Genomic DNA, 24443 nt, shown 5'->3' with positions numbered 1-24443 from the left:
GTGACCCTGGGCAAGTCACTTAAACCCCATTGGCCCACAAAAAAACAAATAAACAAACAAACAAACAAAAAAAGTAATGTGATGGCCTAGAGAGGCTGAATTTAATAAGATGTATTTGTTAGGGATAAAGTTGACATATCATTGGTTATTCAACAGTTAACCAAATGAGATTTACTTAACCATAGAATGGGAAGGATATTCAACATATACATGAGAGCGCACTAGGTTGATTCAGCTGAGCAAAGCTCCTCTGCTTCTGAATTGCTTATGATAGTTTCCAAGCCAAGCATCAGAGCACACACCTGTAACTCCTCACATCTATCTTACAATCAGGCAACCAGGAAGTGATGTTAATAGCCTTTAGTCCTCTGAGCCAATCAAGTGTCAAGAATGGTTTTGTAACCTTTTAAGGCAAAACTAGATTAAACTGCATGGGGTTAAGGGTTTAGGATATTGCTACAACCACACCTGCCTTCAGGAAGCTCAAAATGTTGTGAGGGAAGACAACCTGTAAGAAAGGGTACGGTTTTATTGAGTAAATCAATCATCTCACTTCATCCAATTGAAAGTAAATTTTAAGATGATAAGCCCTGATACCTTAACTAGGTGAGAAGACTTCTCTACTGGAAGAACAGGCCTTAGAAGAAGTACAAAAAGTCTTCAATCACCTGGAGTAACTTTATTTAGAAAGGGTGTTAGGACTGTCTGAGGAAACCTGACCATATCCTATGGATGATCGATAAAATATAAAGGCAGTTTGGGAACAAAAGACATGATAAGAAAGTGACTGTTAGGAAAAGAAAATGAGTTGGTCATGTTCTCTTGTAACAAAAGTATAAATGAATAAACAAAAATTAGCAATGCAGTCATTACGTCTGACCATATATGCAATCTTCTGGGTCTATAGTTCCCCATCTTTCTGATCAGTTGGGTAAAATATGTTTCCTCTAGGACAAAGATTGATCATTGCATTTTATTTGAATTCAACTGCTATGTAGAGTTGTTTTCATTACATTGTCATAATTAAATTTCTGAAAAGAGCTCTACTTTTTATCAATTTTTCACTCCATATCCATTCATATATGTTCCCATGTTTCCCAAATGTCTTAAATCTATTATCTCATAGCTTAATAACATTCTGTTTACATTCATATACCAGTATTTGTTTAGCCACATGCAATCAATAGACATAGGTTTTGTTTCTAGTTTTTTGTTGTCACAAAAAGTGCTGCTAAGAATGTTTTGGTGTACATATGGGATATTTCTTTCTTTTTTTGCCTCCTTTGAGGAAAATGCTCAGTAACAGGATTGATATGTCAAAGTATAGAGTAATCCATTTTGGAAAGCTTTCATCAAACAGTTAATATGTTTCCATGTATTTATTATTTTGGTTTTGTGGGGCAATGAGGGTTGAGTGACTTGCCCAGGGTCATGCAGCTAGTAAGCGTCAAGTGTTTGAGGCCGGATTTGAACTCAGGTCCTCCTGAATCCAGGGCCAATGCTTTGTACACTGTGCCACCTAGCTGCCCCAATGTTTCCATGTAAAACATGTTACTGTAATAGAAAGAACACTAAACAAGGGAATCAGGAAAGTTGGGTTCAAGTGTCAGCTCTGGCACAAACTACTACCTCTGTGGCTTTGGGCTAGTTAGTTACTTAACTACTGGTTATCTTCTGTAAAATTAGGGGATTGGCACAGAAGATTGTCTTTCATATTCCTTCCAGTCATTCATTTATCTAAAACACTCCATTTCTTGACCATTTCTGATAACTGAAATTGACAAACATTGTATTCTTTTGCTTTTAATGATGGTTTTCTTATGAGTAGGCATCAGTGGGGATTTGGGGGGATTTTTTGGCCTCTCCTTCAATATTTAGTTATTGCCACAGATTTCTAATGTAAAAAATCCTTTCCCTTCAGCAGTTCTTCCAAAAGAATTAGGTGTATTCAAAACTACTTGTAAAAATAAATACAGCTCAAGTGTTTCAGAGGCAAGAAGAATAAATTGAAGGGTTCTGTCCTCAGAATAGAGTCTGAAATTCTATTTTGTTTCTATCTTAACCAAAATGTAAATTGAGTTCCTCCATGATAGAAGATTGCTGACTAAAATGCATGAGGAGAAAAAAAGACATTTGCCAAATGTTTCCTGATCTATAATTAACTTTAGCAATTTCTTTTTAGATCGTTTTGGATGATCAGAACACATTAGCTGAGACTAGCTCATAAATGGATTGTGAACTAGTTTTTCACAGGGTGCAGTCAATCCTTTATGAAAGTCACATCCATTACAAGCCTTCAAAGTTAGCTATACTTATATGCAGCCTTCTAGATCAACTTTTTGTTAAAAAAAAAAAGTTAAAAAAGAAAAGAAAAAGAGGTAGAATAAATTAAAACAAAAACTAATTTGGGGAAAAGAGAAAGTTGAAGAAACCTAAGCAAGGTTTCTAATCCATTAAAAAATATACCAGAGGGGGCAGCTAGGTGGCTCAGTGGATAGAGCACCGGCCCTGGAGTCAGGAGTACCTGAGTTCAAATCCAGCCTCAGACACTTAACACTTACTAGCTGTGTGACCCTGGGCAAGTCACTTAACCCCAACTGCCTCACTATATATATATATATATATATATATATATATACACACATACATACATATATACCAGGGCACTGACCACTAAGCCAAACTAAATTTCGCACTCACTGTGGGCACACAACCAATAGCAACTCTTTGTTAGATTTGAATAGCCTTCGGATACATGTCTTTAGCCAAGGGCTTACGGAATACACAGGGTCAGGAGTTGACTGACAGGTAGATATAGACAGATCAAGTAAAGTTGTCAACAGTATTCCCAAAAGAAGACTAAAAAGATCAAATTTAGGGCATACAAGTAATAGGAACCTAAAACAATGCCTCTGACAAGAACAAAAACACATTTCCAACCAACTCCCATCTTCCTTAGAGGATCTATAATGATGGCAGAGCAATGAGTAGAAGAGTCACAGCTGTTTTTATTTTATAGACAAAGAAATTGATATTTATGTGAAAAGAAAAAACAAAATCAAAAGAACAAACTTTTCTATTCAGCTGACTTATTGATACAGATTCTCATTATCAATTAATTTTTTTTTTGGCAGGGCAATGGGGGTTAAGTGACTTGCCCAGGGTCACACAGCTAGTAAGTGTTAAGTATCTGAGGCTGGATTAGAACTCAGGTACTCCTGAATCCAGGGCCGGTGCTTTGCCACTGCGCCATCTAGCTGCCCATTATCAATTAATAATAACAAATGTTATGTAACAGGAAAAAAATAAGTGGTCCCCTGCTTTTGGGGGAGTTTATATTTTCAACGAGATAAAATTCTTCAAAAATGAAAACTACTGGAAATCATTTGGAGAGCCTAGAAATTTGAATTCTGAATTAGACTTATTCCAACATTGTTTATGAAAGACCCAAAGAATGTACTCTCAAGAACAAAATATCCTGATATAGAAAGAAATGTACAGTAAAGTATTTATGATAGAACTAAACATGTGGTTGGCAAAAGAGTGAACACCCAGACTTGAAAAGAGGTACGATAGTAGTGATTAGCTATATCAAATTTCTCAAAGACTGGTGACTAGCTGCATAATTGAACACGGGAAGAACTTCAAAACAGAACCCACTATTTATCTCACTCTGTTACTACCTTGAAAACTTAAAATAACTGATCTAAGTGGGCATGCTGAGCAGTTTTTCCTAAAATAGATAGCCACCTGTTTCTGCATATTTTTTTAATTCCATGTCATTTTTTCCCTACCATCTTACCTTTCTCTCTCCTTTTTTCCTCAGCCTATTATTTTCTTTCTTTCTTTTTTTGGTAGGGCAATGAGAGTTAAGTGACTTGTGCAGGGTCACACAGCTAGTAAGTGTCAAGGGTCTGAGGTCGGATTTGAACTCAGGGCCTCCTGAATCCAAGGCTGGTGCTTTATCCACTGAGCCACCTAGCTGCCCCAGCCCATTATTTTCAACATCACCCTCATTACCCTTGGCATAAGACTAAGTAAGAAGTTATTTGAACTCTCTATACTATTTGTGTTTATCAAATGTAGCACCTGGAAGGGCACCTTCCCCTCAACTCACAGAGTAGATCTCTTAAGGGAATAGCTATCTACCTCAGTTCAAGGTACCCTGTGAGCCCATATCCCTTAAAACCATAAAACACAAGCCTCTACCAATGCCTTTAATAGGCAGCCAGAGGACACACTATTTCCTCCTTTTATGGGAAAAGATTGTGAGAGGAGTGTGAGAAAAGCGAAGGCCTTGAGCTGAATAATGAGAAGGAAGTTGTATGGGGATTTTGAAAAGGTTTAGATAGCAAAGGAAGCTAAAGACTGAATTTGAGGAAGCTTTGAGAGAAAATAGTGACTTTTTTTAAAGTAATAAACATTTTTATTTATAGTTTTGAGTTCCAATTTTTATCCCTCCTTTCCTCCCCCCCCCTCCCCTCCCTGAGGCAGTAAGCAATCAGGTATGGGTTATACATGTATGGTTATGTAAAACATTACCATATTAGTCATTTTGTACAAGAAAACTTGAATAAAAGGAAAAAATGAAAGTGAAAAATAACATGCTTCTGTCTGTGTCACATCAATATCAGTTCTTTCTTTGGAGGTGGAGAGTATGTTTCATCAGTAGTCCTTTGAGATTGTCTTGGATCATTGTATTGTTGAGAATAGTTACGTCATTCACAGTTCTTCATCAAACGATATTGCTGTCTCTGTGCACAATGTTCTCTTGGTTCTGCTCACTTCACTATACATCAATTCATACAAGTCTTTCCAGGCCTTTCTGAAATCATCCTACTTGTCATTTCTTTTCTTTTCTTTTCTTTTCTTTCTTTCTTTCTTTTGCGGGGCAATGAGGGTTATGTGACTTGCCCAGGGTCACACAGCTAGTAAGTGTCCAGTGTCTGAGGCTAGATTTGAACTCAGGTCTTCCTGAATCCAGAGCTAGTGCTTTATCCACTGCGCCACATAGCTGCCCCATGCTATAGCAACAATAATATTCCTTCACTGTCATGTACCACAGCTTGTTTAGCCATTCCCCAATTGATGGTCATTCCTTTCATTTCCAATTTTTAGTTACCACAAAAAGAGTTACTGTTGGGGCGGCTAGGTGGCACAGTGGATAAAGCACCAGCCTTGGATTCAGGAGTACCTGAGTTCAAATCCGGCCTCAGACACTTGACTTACTAGCTGTGTGACCCTGGGCAAGTCACTTAACCCCCATTGCCCAGCAAAAAAAAAAAAAGAGTTACTGTAAATATTTTTGTACAAATATGTCTTTTTCTCTTTTGGGGGATGTCTTTGGGATATGAACCCAGCAAGGGTAAAAATAGTGAAATTTTGAAGGAAAATAATTTCTAACTCTAGTTTATACTTTTGGCTTCTAAAAGAGAAAGCTAAAAATGAAGAGCTAGATCATGGAGAATTATGGAGGATCAAAGAGAATCAAGGAAGATTAAGGAATAAGGATATGAAGAGGAAGACTCAGAGAAAGTAAACATTTAAAGAAATTTGGAAGGTGAAAAAAAGGCATGGATAAAAAATGGGAAGCTAAAAGGAATTTAGAGTGGATTTGGAGGAGGGTGGCTAGGTGGTGCAGTGGATAAAGCACCAGTCCTGGATTCAGGAGGACCTGAGTTCAAATCCAGCCTCAGACACTTGACACTTACTAGCTGTGTGACCCTGGGCAAATCACTTTACTCTCATTGTCCTGCCGAGAGAGAGAGAGAGAGAGAGAGAGAGAGAGAGAGAGAGAGAGAGAGAGAGAGAGAGAGAGAGAAGAAAAAGAGAATGGATTGGTAGGTGAGGCAAGTTGGTGAATCAGACAGGAAGTTGATGGATGGGAATTTAGCAAATAATAATAGGAGGGGCTGTCAATTTATTGAGAGGTAATAATTAGCTATAAAGATTTCAAAGGAGTAAGTGAGGGTAAATACATATGAGTAGTTTAAAAAACAATGCTAAGAACCTCTATCAGTATGGAGAAGAAGGAAAATTTTGTAGCAACTTGCAATGGAGTGTGAAATGTTATTTCTGCTAGAGTTTAGCAACTAAATTACAAATATAAGCTGATTTCCCTCCTAGGAGAGACAGGGAAGTGACTTGAGAAATATCTCTCCAAACTTCATATTTCAATTCAGGCTTCCATAAGGGGAGGAGACATGGGGGGGTGGGGATCTGAGGTAACTTGACCCTTGTTAGGAAGTTGGAGAGGGTAAGTTATACCAAAGAAGATGGAAAGGAAAAGTATATCTGCACTTACATCTCAAAAACAAATTTGAGGTTTTTCCTAATGAGGAGGGATTGGTTAGAAGTGGATGCATGAATTAACTTTCCATAGGGTTTAGACTGCTTGCTTGTTTTCCGAAGATTGACCCAGTAGAACCACAGAAGCAATTAGGTGAGGGACCATTCAGAAAGTGTCAAAGAAAAAAGCAAACAGGTGTCAAAGCAGGTGTCTGTCAACTGTACAACCATAGTGAAGTCTGTTGTCCTGGGGCACATATTCAAGATCTAAACAAAAAAAACAAAAACCAAAAAAACCCTTCCCCCACTGAGACTTACTAAAATGGATGACTACTACACATGTCTGGCGATCCATGTGGGCACAAATGATACCACCAGAAGGAACCTAAAAAGCATGGCCAAGGATTGCAAAGTCTTTTGCAAGAAACTGAACACTTCAAGGAAACAGTTTTTTTCCCCTCACTGTTGCCCATTGAAGACAAGGGATACATAAAAAGAAAACTGGAGAGGAGATGAGGAAAGAATGAACAACTGGGTAAAAAGATGGTATCTAAGAATGGGATTTGGACTTCTGTACCATGACTTAAAATATAGGGATGACAGATTCCTGGATAGAAATCAAGTTTGCCTAACAAAGAATGTATTTGCAAGCTGTCTTGCAAATATAATCAAAATGATCTTAAACTAAAAAAGATGGGAGGAAGAAACTGTCTATGCAAATCCTGTGAGAGAAGTCGCAATGAAGGAAGCATAACAGTTGAGATACTCCTAAATTCACAGGAGACAAAAAATCCAAGGAAGGGGCCTCCAGTAAAACACTGACCCCCAGAAGTTTACACATAAATGCCCAAAGTTTAAGCAACATTACAAGACGAACTAGAAGTCCCAACAGAAGGAGGCAAATGGAACTTCATAGATGGGTTCTTGTTGAGACAAAGTGGGATGAAATCTCTGGCTGGGATACAGCCCTGGATGAGTATGCCTTATTTAACAGAAGCAGTACAGAAAAAAGGAGGGCTGAGATAGTAATACCATATTATACAGGTATAGTCAGGTACAGAAATGCAGGAAACAAAAGGGGGAAGTATGATGAAGATAATTTATTTGGGTGAAGGTCAATAGCGAGAGAACAAGTGATTTTTGTCATCAGAATATCCTGCAAAAAAAATAAAAAATAAATTAAAAAAAAGAATATCCTGCAGACCACCTAAAGAGAAAAAGGAAGAGATGAGCTCAGGAAATGTTAGAAGACTAACACTGAGGCATTTTATAGTGGGGCTTCCAACAGTGGATAATTATTTGCTAGATTTGGTCCTCACTAACAAGGAAGAGTTATTTGCTGGTGTGAAAATGATGGGAACCCTGGGGAGAAATGACCATTCTCCCATAGAGTTTGTGATAGAGAAGGCAAAGAAAACTGCACCTAGGCTGACATGCACCACAGATTCTGAGAAAGCAGATTTCAAAGGGTTCAAGAGAAGGATTAGTAAAACCCCATGTACTAAAATTCTACAGAGGAAATCAACCCAAGAGACACAGGACACTCCCAAATATTAAATTTTGAAGACACAGTGGGAAACAATTCCAGTAAGGAGGAAAACTAGTTGTCTGAAATGATTCCATATGTACATCCAAAAAAAAAAAGGAGATTAACACATTGAGTATGTGCCTAAAAAAATGAGAAAATCAACAAGTTAAAAATCCCCAATTAAACAACAAAATAAAGATCCTGAAAATCAAGGAGGAGGGGGGAAGGTAGGTAGCACAGTGGATAAAGTACTGACCCTGGATTCAGGAGGACCTGAGTTCAAGTCCAACCTCAGACACTTAACACTATAGCTGTGTGACCCTGAGCAAGTCATTTAACCCTCAATGCCCTGCCCTGCCCAAAAAAAAGAAAAGAAAAGAAAGAAAATCAAAGGGGACATTAATAAAATTGAAAGTTAAAAAAAAATTGAATTAATAAATAAAACTAGAAGCTGCTTTTTAAAAAATTTTTGGCTAAATTGTCTTTTCAAAATAAAAAAGAAAACCAAATTACCAGTATCAAAAATGAAAAAGGTGAATTCACAATCACTGAAGATGAAATAAGACCAATTATTACAAACTATTTTGGCCAACTACATGCTAGTAAAACTATCTTAATGAAATAGATGAATACTTACAAAAATATAAATTGGCCATATCAAGAGAACAAGAAATATAATACTTAAATATCCCCATATTAGAAAAATAAATTGAATAAGCCATAAATAAATTCCAAAGGAAAAAAATCCAGGACCAGATGGATTTACAGGCAAAATTCCGAAGAGACTATTTTAGATGCACAGTGAACTCAATATCCAACCTAGATTTTTTAAAATAAATAAACAGAAGATGGAAACAAAGGAAAGTAAAACTGTGGAATGATCTTGTAAAAAAAATGGTGTTCTAAGTGCTAAAAATTAGGATAAGCAGAAGGTAGCAAGGGAAGCTATGGATAATAAAGTTTTGAGTTGTGGGGGGGTTAGCTATGTCAGGAGAAAAAGGAGATTTGACAAAGGGCTAAAAATGATACTGTGGGGCGAATAGAATGATGATAACAGACAACAGAAGATGGCAAGACCACTGAATTCTTGTTCTGTCACATTGCCAAGATGAACTACTTCCTCAGGTGCTAAAAGAACAAGCAAATGTGATTGCTGAGTCATTATCAGTATTCCCTGAAAGATCATGCAAAACAGGATTTGGATGGTAAATATTGTCCTGATTTTCAAATAAAGGAAGAAAACAGAGTCCAAAAACTCTAGGCCAAAATAGAGATTGAATGCAATTCCCATTAAATATTCTGGAATGAAAATAAATAAATAGATCGATAGATAAATGGTTAGATACATAGATGACAGATAGATTGATAGATAGATAAATAAATCAATATTCTAGAAAGGAATATATTTCTAGACAACATTTAAGAAAAAAAGCAATGGAGAGTTAGTGTCAGATGGTAGAGTAGCAAGAAGTACAATGACCTTATATACATATGTTCACACACACACACACACACACACACACACACACACACACACTTTGTCTAAATAAACCTAGAAAATGTACCAGACTAAATCCTGATGGGGAAATCCAATAAAAAGTCTGAGTGAGTCACTTTTCCAGTCCAGGCCAGCATAAGAAGATGGAGATGTCTGTGGGCAATGGGAATGGGCATCTGGCCAGAAAGGGTGGCACCAAGCATTCCAGTACAGAGAAAGGCTGTGTACCAGAGCAAGAGGAGATCTCAGATCTACACCAGGGCACCTAATGCATGTACATAAAGAGTTGCCAACTGGCAGCTTTATTACCCACTGACTGATGAAAGAATTTGTCCCCAAGGGTGGCATTCAGGGGTAAGTGGCAGTCAGTCATTGACCTTAGCCTGTGCACACAACAAGGAGGAAGCTCAGAAGCAAGAAACAGAAGGTTGGACTTCAGAAGCAAAGCAGGATCTCAATTCTAACTGCTAGACCAGGCTGAAGCCTACTGAAGAATAACTAAGGCAGGAATCCTAGAACAAAAGGATATTACAGGCCTGTCAATCTGAACTGACAGAGCTTTAGAGCTGGTTGATAGGGGATGAATCCAGTAGCAATCTACTATTGCTCTGATCCAAACCCAGGTCAAAAACTTGAAGAATCAGGGGCAGTGATCAGACTTTGCCCTGGACAAGACCACTTTGGCAACACCAAAAGCTCACAGGCCCCCAGACTAAACTGTCCCTGGGAATAAGGTATATCCCCAAACTCAATACCTGAAGAAAGCAGCAAGTGTACCAGACCACATGTTTTCTCCAGAAGTTCACAGAACCTGGCCCAAACATAAAGTCTGAAGTCAAAAAGCAGACTGAAAGAATAAGCAAACAAAAGAATCTCACAATAAAAAGTTCTTATGGTTGACTGGGACACTCAAGACAAAACTCAAAAGAAAAGAATGACTCTAAGACATCTATAATCAAAGCCTCAAAGAAAAACACAGCTTCAGCACAAATTCAACTACAATTCCTGGAAGAGATGAAGCAAGAGTTTTTTTAAGAGTTAAAAATGTTTTATAAATGGAGGGTTAGATGAAAAAATTGGGGAAAATGAGAACTATGAAAGAAAGAACTGGAAAGGGAATTAACAACTTGGCACAAACTGAGGCTACAAACTCTTTGAAAATTAAAACAGACCAAATAAAAGCCGATCACTCCATGATACAAGAAATATTGAAAACAAAGTCAAAAGTCTGAAAAAATAGAAGAAAAACATAAGTACCTCATAGCAAAAACAAATGACCTGGAAAATGCTTAGTATCATGTCTGGCACATAGTATGCATTTACAATGTTTGTTGTATTGCAAAACCAACCAAGGAGTAGGAGAAAAAAAATAAGAATTATTGGACTATTTGAATGCCATGACCAAAAAAAAAAACCCACATGTTATATTTCAAGAAATCTTAAAAGAAAACTTCCCAAATCTCTTAGAAGCAGAAGGCAAGTGGAAATAGAAAGAACTCACTGTTCACGTCCTAAAAGAAACCTTCAAATGAAAACTACCAAATATTTTATAGCCCAGATACAGAGCTCCCAATTCAAAGAAAAACTACTTCAAGCTTCCAGAAAGTAAATTCGAGTACCAAGGAGTCAAAGTTAGGATCACAATTTGGCAGCTACCACTCTAAAGGAGCAAAAGGCAAAGAATATAGGCTTACTGCTATGAATAATTTACCCAGAAAAACTGAGTATAATCCTACAGAAGAAAAGTAGACTTTTAATTACATTAATGAAATATAGAACTTCCAAATATGTGTCCCTTCTGAACTCTATAATGACCAGGGGTCATAGAGGGAGTCTAGTAGGGCAGCTACATGATGCAATGGATAGGGTATCAGACCTGAAGTCATCAAGACTCATCTTCCTGAGATCAAATCTGGCCTCAGACATTTACTATCTGTGACCCTAAGCAAGTCATTTATCCTGTTTGACTCAATTCCTCAACTGTAAAACGAGCTGGAGAAGGAAATGGCAAAGCACTCCAGTATCTTTGCCAAGAAAATCTCAAATGAGGTCATGAAGAGTCTGACAAGATTGAACAACAACAACAATTAAAAAGAAGGTTTGGGAGTGCTCTGTTACATTTTAATGATCTAAAAAGAAGAATGTAAAGGGAGGAGAAGATGAATACACTGGGGAGGGCAGAAGGAAAGCTAGGGAAAATTAGATCACATAACTGGGGTACACAAGTAGCATTCTATGCAAACAAGGAGGAAGGAATGGGGGGAGAAGCTGACATTTGAACCTCACTGTCATCTGAACTGATCAAAGAATACATACATACATACAACATGTATGCATGCATACAGAAAGAAAATGAGTGAATGAGTTGGGAAATAGGAGGGAAAGGGGAAAGGGAGATATTAGAGAGAAGATAGATTAAGGAAATGATTAATTCTAAACAAACGTCTAATGATGTACATAAATATAGCTCTTTTTGAGGTAGCAGAGACTTATAACCTGAAAAGGTGCCCATCAATTGGAGAATGGCTGAACAAGTTGTGGTATATGGATGTGATGGAGAGCATTTGTGCTGTAAGAAATGATGAAGCAGATGTTTTCAGAGAAATCTGGGAAAGTCATATGAACTGATGCAGAGTGAAGTGAACCAGGTGAACAATTTTTACATTGACAGCAATATTGTAGAGACAAACAACTTTGAAAGAATTAAAGGCTCTAATCAACACAATACCAACCATGATTTCAAAGGATTCATGATGAAACATACTACCCACCACCTGATAGGGAGGTGAAAGACTAGGAATACAGAATAAGATATTTATAGATATATGTATAAATACATCCACACATATGCATATGTTTTGTGTGTGTTCACACACCTGTGTGTATATATACATGCATGCATGTTTGTATGTGTATATATACATATATATACATACACACACACACACACACACACACATATATATATATATATATATATATATATATATAATTTTAGACATGGCCAATGAAGGAATGGGGCAGGTAGGGAGCACAGTAGATTGAGTACCTACAATCAAGAAAGAAGTCTAGGGGCAGCTAGGTGGCGCAGCGGATAGAGCACTGGCCCTGGATTCAGGAGGCCCTGAGTTCAAATCCGGCCTCAGACCCTTGACACGTGCTAGCTGTGTGACCCTGGGCAAGTCACTTAACCCCCAATTGCCTCACTAAAAAAAAAAAAAAAAAAAAAAAAAGAGAGAAGTCTAAGCCTGGAGTAAAGAAGACCTGAGTTCAAATCCAGGCACAGATACTAGCTGTGTGACCCTGAGCTAGTCAGTTAACCTTGTTTGCTTCTATTTCCTCATTAAAAAAATGAGCTGGAGAATAAAATGGTAAATCACTCCATTATCTTTGACAAGAAAATCCCAATGAAGTCACAAAGAGTTGGACATGATAAACAACAACAATGAAAGAATTGGATTTATTTGACTATACATGTTTATAAAAAGTGTTTTATTTTTCTTTCCTTCTCTATTATGAGATAGCCACAGGATGGGATAGTAAGGGAGAAAGGACAGGTTTTAGCTGATGAAACAAATATAAAATTTAATTTAAAAAATAAAGAAAGAAAATTTTAAATTTTAAAAATGAAGAGAAAGCAGTGTTTATAAAGAGCAAAGAGACAGTCAGAGAAACTGAACATTTACTAACTGTTTACTATGTGCCAGGCATTATATAAAGCACTGAAAATATAAATATAAGCAATAAGATAGTTCCCACACTCAAGAAGCTTACATTTTGTTTTTTAATAATTTTTATTTTTTCCCAATTACATGTCAAGACAATTTTTAGCATTCATCTTTTGGGGGGGGCAGGGCAATGAGGGTTAAATGACTTGCCCACAGTCATATAGCTAGTAAGTATAAAGTATCTGAGGCTGGATTTGAACTCAGGTTCTCGTGAATCCTGGGCCAGTGCTTTATCCACTGCGCTACCTAGCTGCCCCCATTAGCATTTTTTTTCAGGGCAATGAGGGTTAAGTGACTTTTCAGGGTCACACGGCTAGTAAGTGTCAAATGTCTAAGGCTGGATTTGAACTCAGGCCCTCCTTAATCCAGGACCAGTGTTTTATCCACTGTGCCACTTTAGTATTCATTTTTACAAGATTTTAAGTTCCAAATTTTTATCTCTCCCTTCCCTCCCCTCTTATTAAAATGGTTGACAATTTGATATAGGTTATGCATGTGCTATCATGTAAAACATATTTTCATATTAGTCACAGTTGTGAAAGATGAAATAGATCAAATGGGGAAAAAACAGAAAAAAGAATAAAGTGAAAAAAAGTATGCTTCAATGCAATTGATGGACATCCCCCTCAATTTCCAACATTTTGCCACCACAAAAAGAGCAGCTATAAATATTTTTCCCTTTTTTATGAACTCGTTGGGATAGACACCAAGTGACATTAAGAAGCACAGGAGAAAATAACACATAAAAAAGAGCTTAAAAGAGTAGGAAGGAAGGGAAGGTAGAAAAGTCTGGAGAGTAAGCAGTGGAACCAGGAAGAACAGCTTATGCCAGAGTAACCTAATTTTGTTGTTAATAGGGTTACTAAAATGGTAGATCAAGAAAGTATTGTGTCAAATATAGCAAAGCAATAAATAGTAAAGTATGTCATACTACTGTTGTTGAAAAGATAGAGAAATGTGAACAAGTTGATAAAGCAATTGGATGTATTTAGAACTATGTGAATGGCCAAACTCAAAGGATAATTATTAATGTTTCAATGTCAGCATGGCAGGAGATATCAAGTGGACAGCCCAAGACATTTGTACTTGGCTTTGTGCTGTTGGAACATTTTTATCAATACCTACTTGGATAAAAGCATAAATGGCATTCAAATGACACAAAACTAGGAGGAATAACTAATTCATGAAATGAGATTAAGGGTCCAAAAGATCTTAACATACTGGAGCAACAGGTTAAATTTAACAAGATGAAATATAATAGAGATAAATGTAAAGTCTTACACTTGGCTCCAAAAAATAAACTTTACAAGTACAGGAAAAGGAAGGCATGATTAGCAGCCATTTGTCTGAAAAATATAGGGTGATTTCTGTGGACTAAATTCAATATGACTTAGCAATGTGATCCTGGTTTGTGTCAAAAGAATCTTCCAGGAATAAGGAAGTGATAGTCCTACTGTTAAAATCTCATCTAAAGTACCACGTTCAGTTCTGAATATAATATTGTAAGAAAAATGGGACTCTGGAGGGCGTGCAGAAGAGGGGAATAATGATAGCAAAGGGCTTCGAATCCATGTCATATGAGGATAAGTTGAAAGAAGTAAGCAATGTTCAGCCTGGAGAAGCGAAGGCTTGGGAAGGACAAAACTGACATCTTTGAGCCTATCTCATGGAAAAGAGATGATTTATTCCCTTTGATCCCACAGTACAGAATCACAAGAAATGGGGAGAAGTTGCAGATGGACGAATGTAAGCTTGATGTCAGTAAAAAAAAAACTTCCTAAGAATCAGAGCTCTCCCAAAGCAGAACGGACTTCCTTTAGAGAGTTACCCCATCACTGGAGGCTAAGCGAACACTTGTCCAGTGATTCATCAGGGGATATTTCTTTGAGATGGGGTTGGACTAGACTGCTCCTAAGGTCCCATCTAATTTTTAATTCTGTTATAAATTGTTTGAAACAAAGCTATTTAATGAAGTAGCTTATTAAGAAAAAACAACCGGGGGCAGCTAAGTGGCGCAGTGGGTAAAGCACCAGCCCTGCATTCAGGAGGACCTGAGTTCAAATTCGGCCTCAGACACTTGACACTTACTAGCCGTGTGACCCTGGGCAAGTCACTTAACCCTCATTTCCCTTCCCACCCCCGAATGTATGTATGTATGTATTCCTGAAACTCTCTCTTCCCTTGCCTGTCTCTTGGCTTCCCTGGCTGCCTTCAAGTCTCAGCTAAAGTTCTACCTTCTACAAGAAGTCTTTGCCTGTCCTCCTTAATCTTCATGCCTTCCTTCTGAGATTGTTTCCAATTTATCCTGCATATATCATGTTTGTACAAAATTGTTTGCATATTATCCTCTCTTCTCCCCTCATTAGACTATGAGCTCCTTCAAAGCAGGAACTTTGGGGGCAGTGCATTTCTTTGTTCCCCTGTGTTTAGCACAGTTCCTGACACATAGTATATGTTTAATAAATGTATGCTGATTTCACTTTACTTTATATGCAGATGTAGTCAAGAAAGGCCTAAAAGGAGCTTTGGGGTGCACATTTGCATGAATTATCTGCTTTCTTAACACTGTCATTAAAACAAACTAAAAAGTTGCAGAAATGGGCTAGAATTCAGAGAGCATGAAGTGAGATCTTATCAAAGTCACTAGGAGTCCATTAAAAGACTCTTCTCAGTATCACTTTCCTCCTTGGCCAGTGGTACAGGCCTGACTTCACAGCATCCTTTCCTATGCCCACCTGTGTCCACACAGCCTCTGTCCTGTCATATAGTACTTTGGCTCCCGACCTCCTTAGCTTGGGATTTAAAGCTCACTCCAGGAACTTGAAGCTTATTATTTCTGACCTAGTATGACTGCAAAAACAAGCATGTAAAAGTTCAAAGGGCCAGACAAGAGAGAAGCATGTGATGTTATTTAAATGTTGAGTCGAAGCCCATTACAAAGATGGTTTTGATCACTAGGGATGCTTGCCTTTGGTGTTATGCTGCCACCCTGTGGTCATTCTACTCATGAGAATGTGTAGTAAATTGTGAAAGATCCATCTATTCGTGCCTTTTCTTGATCTATGATCTCATTCTATTGTATTGTCTTTCTAGATTTCCTATTCTTCTATTTCCTTTTACCTCTTCCTAAGTGTCCTATGAATACTAGGCCTCAATCTTTGCCCCAGGGCCTTCTCCAGTAACCTAAATTAGCCCTTGATCCCACCACCTTCATCCCATGATCCTCCCATTCCCAAGCCACCATCTTCTTCCCAGTTTTCTTTACTTCGGGGTCTTCCCCTCTACCCCACATGAGCCCCAATCCTATGTCCTAGTGACCTTTCCAGCATTCCAGATGTCATCTTTTTGACCGGATAACTTCTCAACTTCTTTAGCCTGGCAGTGCCACTTCACTGTACTCCACACCTTCATGTCTCTGCCTGCTCTAGCCTGTGAGGCAGGTTTCATTAGACCTCAAGAGAAAACCTTGAAAGTACCTGTTTCTCTCAATATACTTCCTTCCTGGGCGGCTAGGTGGCACAGTGAATAAAGCACCGGCCCTGGATTCAGAAAGCCCTGAATTCAAATCCGGCCTCAGACACTTGACACTTACTAGCTATGTGACCCTGGGCAAGTCACTTAACCCTCATTTCCCTGCCTCCCCAAATGTATGTATGTATGTATGTATGTATTATGTATTATGTATGTATTATGTATTATGTATACTGTGAAGCTTAAAAATCTAACTGTGATGTCTAAAAATCTAATGTGTGGTTGCCTTAAATTAGAAGCTTTAGCACCAGTCTTTGGGCATTAAGCATTTATTAAAGTATATTAGGGGTTAGAAAAGAGAGAGAGAGGACAAGTCGCCTTCACCTAGCTATCTAAGAGAGAGAATGTCCTCAGTTCCAATGGAAAGCCCCTGTTGAACTGGAAGAGGGCAATCCACACACACAGCTCCAAGCTAATTGGCTGGTCCATTGATTGACATGACTTATAGGCAGTAGGTATAACTTCCGGATGCCAATCTGACCTTTGAAATCTCAGAAAGGTCACCTCATGCTTTCTCCTCAGGGCAGACCTGCCCTGGTTCTCACAATGTCTTTCTCAGCAGGGAGGTGGCGCTCTGATTCTCACACTCCCCGCTGTGCTTCATGTGAAGAAACATTGTTTCCTTACATGAAGCAATAACATTACAGATACTTATGACTAAGTAAGTAAAGGGAATGAAAAGAGAGAAAAAGAAATTGAGCAACACATTAACAAAGGGGGCACTCCCCTTTTAGTAGGTGGACATTACAGAGAAAACTTAAAGGGAGCACTCCCCTTTAGTAAATGAACATTATAAACAGTGTATACAATAGGGAAAAGGAAAACAGGAAAATATCCATTTAAGTCTTTGGAAGTCTTTTCTCAGATGATTCTTGGGATGTCCTCTGGGTGTAGTTGTGGAATGTCTTTATACACACACACACACACACACGCACACACATACACATATGTATATGTATGTATGCATGTGTGTATATATGTATATATATATATATTCACACACACACACACACACATTCTTTCTAACCACTAATACTCTTCCTGGACTTGTTTTTCAATAGTTAGCATACTCCCACTTCCTCATATTCTCCCTTTTCCAGTGATTCTGAACCCCCAGTGCCCCAAGTATATAAAGCCTATACCTCATCTTCAACTGCTTGATCCTTTGTTACCATCCCCCAAACTATCCCACCCCTCCCTGTCCCACTTTATGTGTGCCTGACCCTTTCACTGTGCTCTCTGCAATGCCTGCTCCATAATTAATATACCAGCTTTCATCTTAGACCTTTTGCTTTCAAGCTGCTCCCATCTTCTGACATTCATAGAGACCTGGCTCCCTCCCACTGACACTGCATCCTTGGCTACCCCGTCCAGTTCTGGTTGCATTTTCACCAAGGGCCAAGGTGGTCCATTGCCACTCCCTGACTCTCCCTCTACCCCTACTACTTGTCAACCTTGCCTCCTTTGAAGTTCACACCACCCAGATCCATCACCCAATCTAGATCTTATTGGACCAGATCCTAGTACATACACCTGCCCAAGACATTCTCTTGCCTTCTTCAATGCCTGGCTCAAGATTTCTCTCTCCACCATATCTCCTTTCCCCTCAACTACCCTAACTGTTCAATTCCTCATTCTACTCAACTCCCAAACCTTACTACTACACAAGTCAAACTTTTTACAATCCCTAATCGATGATCTATCCCAATCATCACATTGCCTATTCCAAACATTTTCATCTCCCCCCCCCAAGCCTCCTATGGCACCCCTCCTCCCATCCTCTCAGTTAAGGACCTTACTTTACACTTCATTGGAAAAATGAGACCATTCATCAAGTGCTACATCTTCTTCCCCTTTCTTATTTTCAAATCACTTAGAGACTTTCCCGCACTACCTCTTCTTTCACTCCTGTTTCAAATGAAGAAGTAGTCTTCTTTCTTACCAAGGCAAACCCTTCTATATGCACCCTTGATCCCATCCTCTCCTGTCTTCTCCATCAGAATGAATCCATTATCATCCCCCCATCTTCAATCTCTCCTAATCTACTTACCGATTTCTTCCCTATTGCTCAGAAATATAACTGTTTCTCCCTCAACCTTACCAAAGAACCAAAAAAAAAAACACCAAAAACCAAACCCTCATTTGATCCTGTCACTCTCACTAGCTATTATAGTTTCTTCTCCTCAACCAACCTCTTTGGAAAAACTAGATGCCTACATTTCCTGTCCTTTTACTCCATTCTAATCTCTATGTATTCTAGCTTCTTACCCCTTCATTCAACTAAAACTGCTCTCTCCAAAGTCACCAATCATTAACTGCTAAGTCTAATGGCCTATCTCCAATCCTCATTCTTCTTGATTTCTCCAAAACCTCTGACAAAGTCAACTACCATCGTCCTCAATTCCCTTTCTACTCTAAGTTTTCTTGACACTGCTCATTCCTGGTTCTCCTTCTACCTGTCTGACTACTCTTCAGTCTACTTTGTTGATTTTTCATCCATATCATGCCCACTCACTGTGGCTGTTCCCCCAATGCTCTGTCCTGAGCCCTCTTCTCTTTCCCTCTGTTCTGTCTTGATTGGTGATCTTATCATTTATCATGTTTTCAATCATGATATCACTACAGATGAATCCCAGGTCCATATATCCAACCCTAAACTGCTGTGGAACTCTAGCTCTGCATCACCAATCTGTCTCTTAGACAGATCCCCATTGGATGTGCAGACATTTCAAACTCAACATGTTCAAAACATAACTATCTTCCTCCCAAAACTCTTCCCAACTTTTCTCATACTGTTAAGGGTACCAACATTTTCCCAGCCACCACAGTTCACAAGCTGGGTGTCATCCCCGAGTCTTCACTCACATTCACTCCAGTCTTTTTTCAAATCTCGTATTTTCTACCTTCATAACATCTTTCATTGAAGTCCCAGCTCTCTTCTGACACTGTCACTACCCTGATGCAGGCCCTCAGCACCTTTCATATGGACAATTATAATCACCTCCTAATTGGTCTCCCTAACTTTAAGCCTCTCTCCATTCCAATCCAACCTCCACTATGCTGCTAAAGTGATTTTTTTTCTGAAACATAAGTCTGACCACATTACTCCCCTCCTCAATAAACTTCAGTAGCTCCTTGCTACCTCCAAGATTCAATATAAAATCCTGTTTGGCTGTTTGACCTTCACGACCTGGTCCTTTCCCACATTTCCACCATTCTTCTACTTTACTCTCCTCCATATACTCTATGATCCAGCTTCCCAGGACACTCCATCTCTGGGTTCCATATATTTGTGCTGGCTGTCCTCTATTTATGGAGTGCTATCCCTCCTCACCCTGAATTACTAGCTGCTTCCTCAGGTTCCTTCAAAACTCACGTCAAGTCATACTGTCTTCAGGAGCCCTTCCCTGATTGTTTCCCTTTTCCCTTCAAGATGGCCTTTCATTGACACTGTATATCTCTTGTTACTTGATTTCAGTTTCCCAAAATCGAATGTGAGCTCCTCAACGTCAATTACCATGTTTTTACCTTTCTTTGTATCCCAGCATTCAGCACAGTGCCTGACACATAGTAAGTGCTTACTAAATACTCGGTGACCAGCTGACTAACTACTACATAAGTGTGTGAGTTGCTTTCTAGCTGATGACTAAGGGCTCTTCTAGCTCTAAAATCCTGTGAGCCTAGGACTCTAAATTGGGGTATCATTTCCCACAAATACAAAGAGACAACCCAAACTATGGCAAAAGATTTGAATATGTACAATCAGCCACAGAGTATTTAGCTAAATGTCAGGAGATTTCGTATAAAATACAAAGTATTTTAATTGTTGTTACTCAGAGAGAAAAGTGTATCATATGTTACGCATAGGAAGACACACATCATCTTGCCAATATTCTACAATGTGTGACACAAGACAAGTTTATTAGTAAATTTGTGGAGAATTAAGGCAAGCAAAGGTCTTAAATAACTAAGCTCGTTTTAAGGGAATTTAAGAATCGCTAATACCAGCTAATTTTATATAGTATTTACTATGTGCAGGCACTTCACTAAGCACTTTACAATTATTAACTCATTTGTTCCTCACAACAACCCTGGGAAGCAGGTGCTATTATTATCATCATCCCCATTTTATAGATGAGGTAACCCTATCGGACAAAAGTTAAGTGACTTGCCCAGGGTCACACAACTAGTGTCTAAATTTGAACACAGGTCTTCCTGACTGCAATCCCTTCACCCTATGTGCTGTGCCACCTAGCTGCCTCAGTTAGCCTTTGCCCAAATGAAATGTCATTTCAGGTACAGAATAAATGAACCTGATAAAGTTAGAGCAAACAATTATCAAACAATGACATGAGAAAAATAATCTGGCAAGTTGTCAGATTCTCCAAGACTTCTGACACTAAAATAGAATATCCATATTAGGTAGTTCTTGTCTTACTCTTCTTTGCCCTCTTTCAGTTTTTTCTGTCCTTTTGATTCTACCTCCCTCTACAGAGACACCAAATCCTTAGACATGATAGCTGTTTGGGGCCCCGATCAAAAAGATCACAACTTTTAAAAGTAAATTATAAAAGATAAACCCATATGCATCTATTTTGTTTCTGAAATCGATCCCACTGCTTATGGTATCTGTAGGACATGTACTATGTACTATATATCCTAAAGTGAGAATGTTCTACCACCCACCCACCCCCATTTCCATAGGCTGAAATTTTACTTAGCCTTCAAGGCTGAGTTCAAATATTACCTCCTACATAAACACTGATCTTCCTATCAATCCAATCCAAGAAATGCTTAAGCCAATTTTAGAGAGGCAGTGCTAAAATTTTAGAGTGCTCTCTTTGAGATGTTAATGGTCACAGAATGTTTCTCAAATTACCCTCTTTAAAAATGAAGTACTACACCCTTCAGAGTGCTGTTACTGCTGCTGCTGCTACTGTTGTTTGTCCTTTGTTTTGGAAGAGGACCAATGGCCTTAGGAAGGTGATGTCTTGACTTGCAAGTAAATTGGATTTAAGTGATACAGGTTTCCACCTGGGTCCAGAGACAACTGGAGATGTACCCCCCGGCCAATGCAGTTGGAAACCTTGGCTTTTTTAAGCTAAGATCCTTCCCAGGTATCCGTTTGTCTGAGGCAATGTCCATTCAATGATTAAGGTGAAGTAAGGAATGAAGCAAAAAATGGCCTCAGTTACCTAGGCAAAAAAAGAAAAGAAAAGAAAAGAAAAGAAAAGAAAAGAAAAGAAAAGAAAAGAAAAGAAAAGAAAAGAAAAGAAAAGAAAAGAAAAGAAAAGAAAAGAAATCTGGGAGGGGAAAACTCGAAAGGTTTCTGGACAAAATAGAAACAACTGCTATTTGCACTCACTCTAAGCCATCAAAACAGAAACAATGGCCAAGTGAGGCTTGGGCTGGGACCTACTGTTGCCCAATCAGGGAAAGCCAAAGTGATTGGGTTTAAGGCATGATCCTTAAAAAAAGAATCTAGCCCATAAACCCCCCACATATCTTGCAAGGTTTCAGTGATCAAAATGTTATTCCTTGGGACAAAGCACCCGCAGATAAAGGTAAGATTCCCTATGTGAACAGGGGATGAAGAGAAAGGGAAGGAGAGAGGGAGGGAGGCCAGTTGGATCCCCAGTGGGGCAACTACTAAAAAAAGGCAAGTTACTCCAGTATCTTTGTCACGAAAATTCCAAATGGGGGTCACAAAGAGAAAGGACATGACTGAAATGACTGAACAACCTCTGGCTCCCTCAGAGAATACACCCTAAGGCAACAACAGAACAGGAATTCTTCCCCCACCAGCCAGTACTGGTTGTCTTATCCTGTTGTTTGCTGTTGCTAGGCACGGGTGAGGTTTAGCTAGTATCTGTGAGTAAATCACAGTGGTAGGCACTGGGGATAAAAAAGACAAATGAAATTACTCCTGGCTTTAATAAGGAAGGGGGAAGGGGAGTGGAAAGAGGATATGATATATCCATAGATAAATATAAGAGAAAGTAATTTGAGGAAGAAGGGGCTACTAATACCTGGAAGTAACCAGGAAGACTTCACAGAAGAGGTGGAACCTAAGGAAGATAAGGTAGGATTGAAGAAAGCATGCATTTAAGGAAGGCATGGGGGATGACTTGAGTAAATAATAGAGGATGGAAGATAGAATACCAAGTTTAGGGAGCAGTGAGTGGCCAAGGGTGGCTACATTTTGACAAACTCTCAGGTAACTGGCAACAGAGTTGCAGATTCCCTCTCCGGGAACTGTCTGAGACATTTCCCCAGGGACACTTGTAGGGAGGATCCCAGAACAGAAATGATGTTTCATTTCCTTGGACCACATATAGCACTTTGTAAACTCTTGCATTTATCCTTTAGTTGTTATTTGCAAATATGTCACATTCCCTGCTAGATTGTTTTAAGCTTCATGAAGACAAGATGCATTTTTATATTATATGCATTCATTTTTATATCTGACCCAGAACTTTGCACTTTTCTCTAAAGAGAGTAGAATGGAACTGAGCTCAGAATATTAGCTGGCAATGTTCCCTTGCAGGACTGAATCTTTCGGATCATTCCATGGGCACCTTGCAAACAGTCATATATCCAAATACTGAGACATAAGGGGGAAGGGGTGAGGGGTAGGGGGGAGAGCTTACAACTGCACTAAGACTTCTGGAACACCCGGCAAAACATATATATGTATTAAATAGCTAGCTTGAAATTCAAATGAAATGGGAAGGCCCAATATCCTTTCCGTATCCTAGCATTAGTTACTTTGCAAACATTACCACAGCAATGACTAATCCAATAGAAAAATGTATTTCTAACTTGCAAAAACAAACCTCCAACTAACATGAGATGTATAACATGAGGCAGGATTCAGTTAATAAGGAGGCACATTTTTACAATACTAATATCCCCAGCAGCTATCCCCCAAGTTGCTGAAGAAACGAAGTAATGATAAAATATGAAGTGGCTCCTTACCTGGAATGTGATCCAAACCTAGAGATGACATGATAGCAATGAAAGCTGTTGTTTGTTTTTAGTGGCTACAAGATTGGTGTACAGATTGTGGAGGGTAAACTCAGGTTTCCAATTATTTCAAGATAAGCAACAATTTTCCTGAATCAACTGTAGCTTATTTAGGTAGATAAAAGAACATTTATTTAAAACTAACAAAGGCTAGCCTAATCCCTCCTCTGAACACCACTCCCACTTGAGTGTTTGACTACTCAATGGTAAATCAAAACCAGACCAAACCAAAGACCTCAGAAATCCCCCTGCTAGAAAACTAGTGGAGAATATGGAAATCACAGGATGATTTTCAGACAACAAAGGAGATAAGCTACCAATTTCCTGGATGTAGTCAAGCAATCAGTACACACTTATTAAGTGCCTAGTATGTTCCAGGTACTTTGCTAAGTTCCAGGTACTATTCCCAGTATGTATGCTGGGAATACAAAGACCAAAAAAAAATTAAACAGTCCCTGCCCTCAAGGAACTTTATTAAGCATGTACCACATGCCAGGCATTATTATGTTTTCCAGTAGGATACAAATATACTAAACTCTGAACTGTATCCTAGAAACCCTAGGGCTTTAGATAGAACTGAGTTATTACAAACTGAAATCCAAACACTTACTTATATCTCTTGGGACTTTCATAGACAGAAGGGGCTGGAAGGACCATTATAGAGCGTCATAAGGATCTGTATCTTGGAAGCAAAATCTTTCCTTTTTCCCCTTCTAGGGATCTGAACACGCAAAGCAAATGCAGTGTTTTCTTGATGCACGGACATGATCATTCCCTTCAGAACCAGAGGTGTGTCTACCACAACATTAGGTCCTCTGATGAGGGTGCAATTTGGTAGCTACAG

General features: G+C 38.8%; 1 protein-coding gene across 1 annotated transcript in view; it reads right to left on the bottom strand.

Annotated features, from left to right (window-relative positions):
* The window catches only part of RGL1 (ral guanine nucleotide dissociation stimulator like 1), a 319950-nt gene that overhangs the window by 285894 nt on the left and 9613 nt on the right, over positions 1-24443 (bottom strand). The window lies entirely within an intron of this gene.

The sequence above is a fragment of the Dromiciops gliroides genome, chromosome 4, assembly GCF_019393635.1.
Source record: "Dromiciops gliroides isolate mDroGli1 chromosome 4, mDroGli1.pri, whole genome shotgun sequence".
Classification (NCBI taxonomy): Eukaryota; Metazoa; Chordata; class Mammalia; order Microbiotheria; family Microbiotheriidae; genus Dromiciops; species Dromiciops gliroides.
The sequence above is the reverse complement of the archived record's forward strand: the minus strand, read 5'-3'. Positions and strand labels throughout refer to the sequence as shown.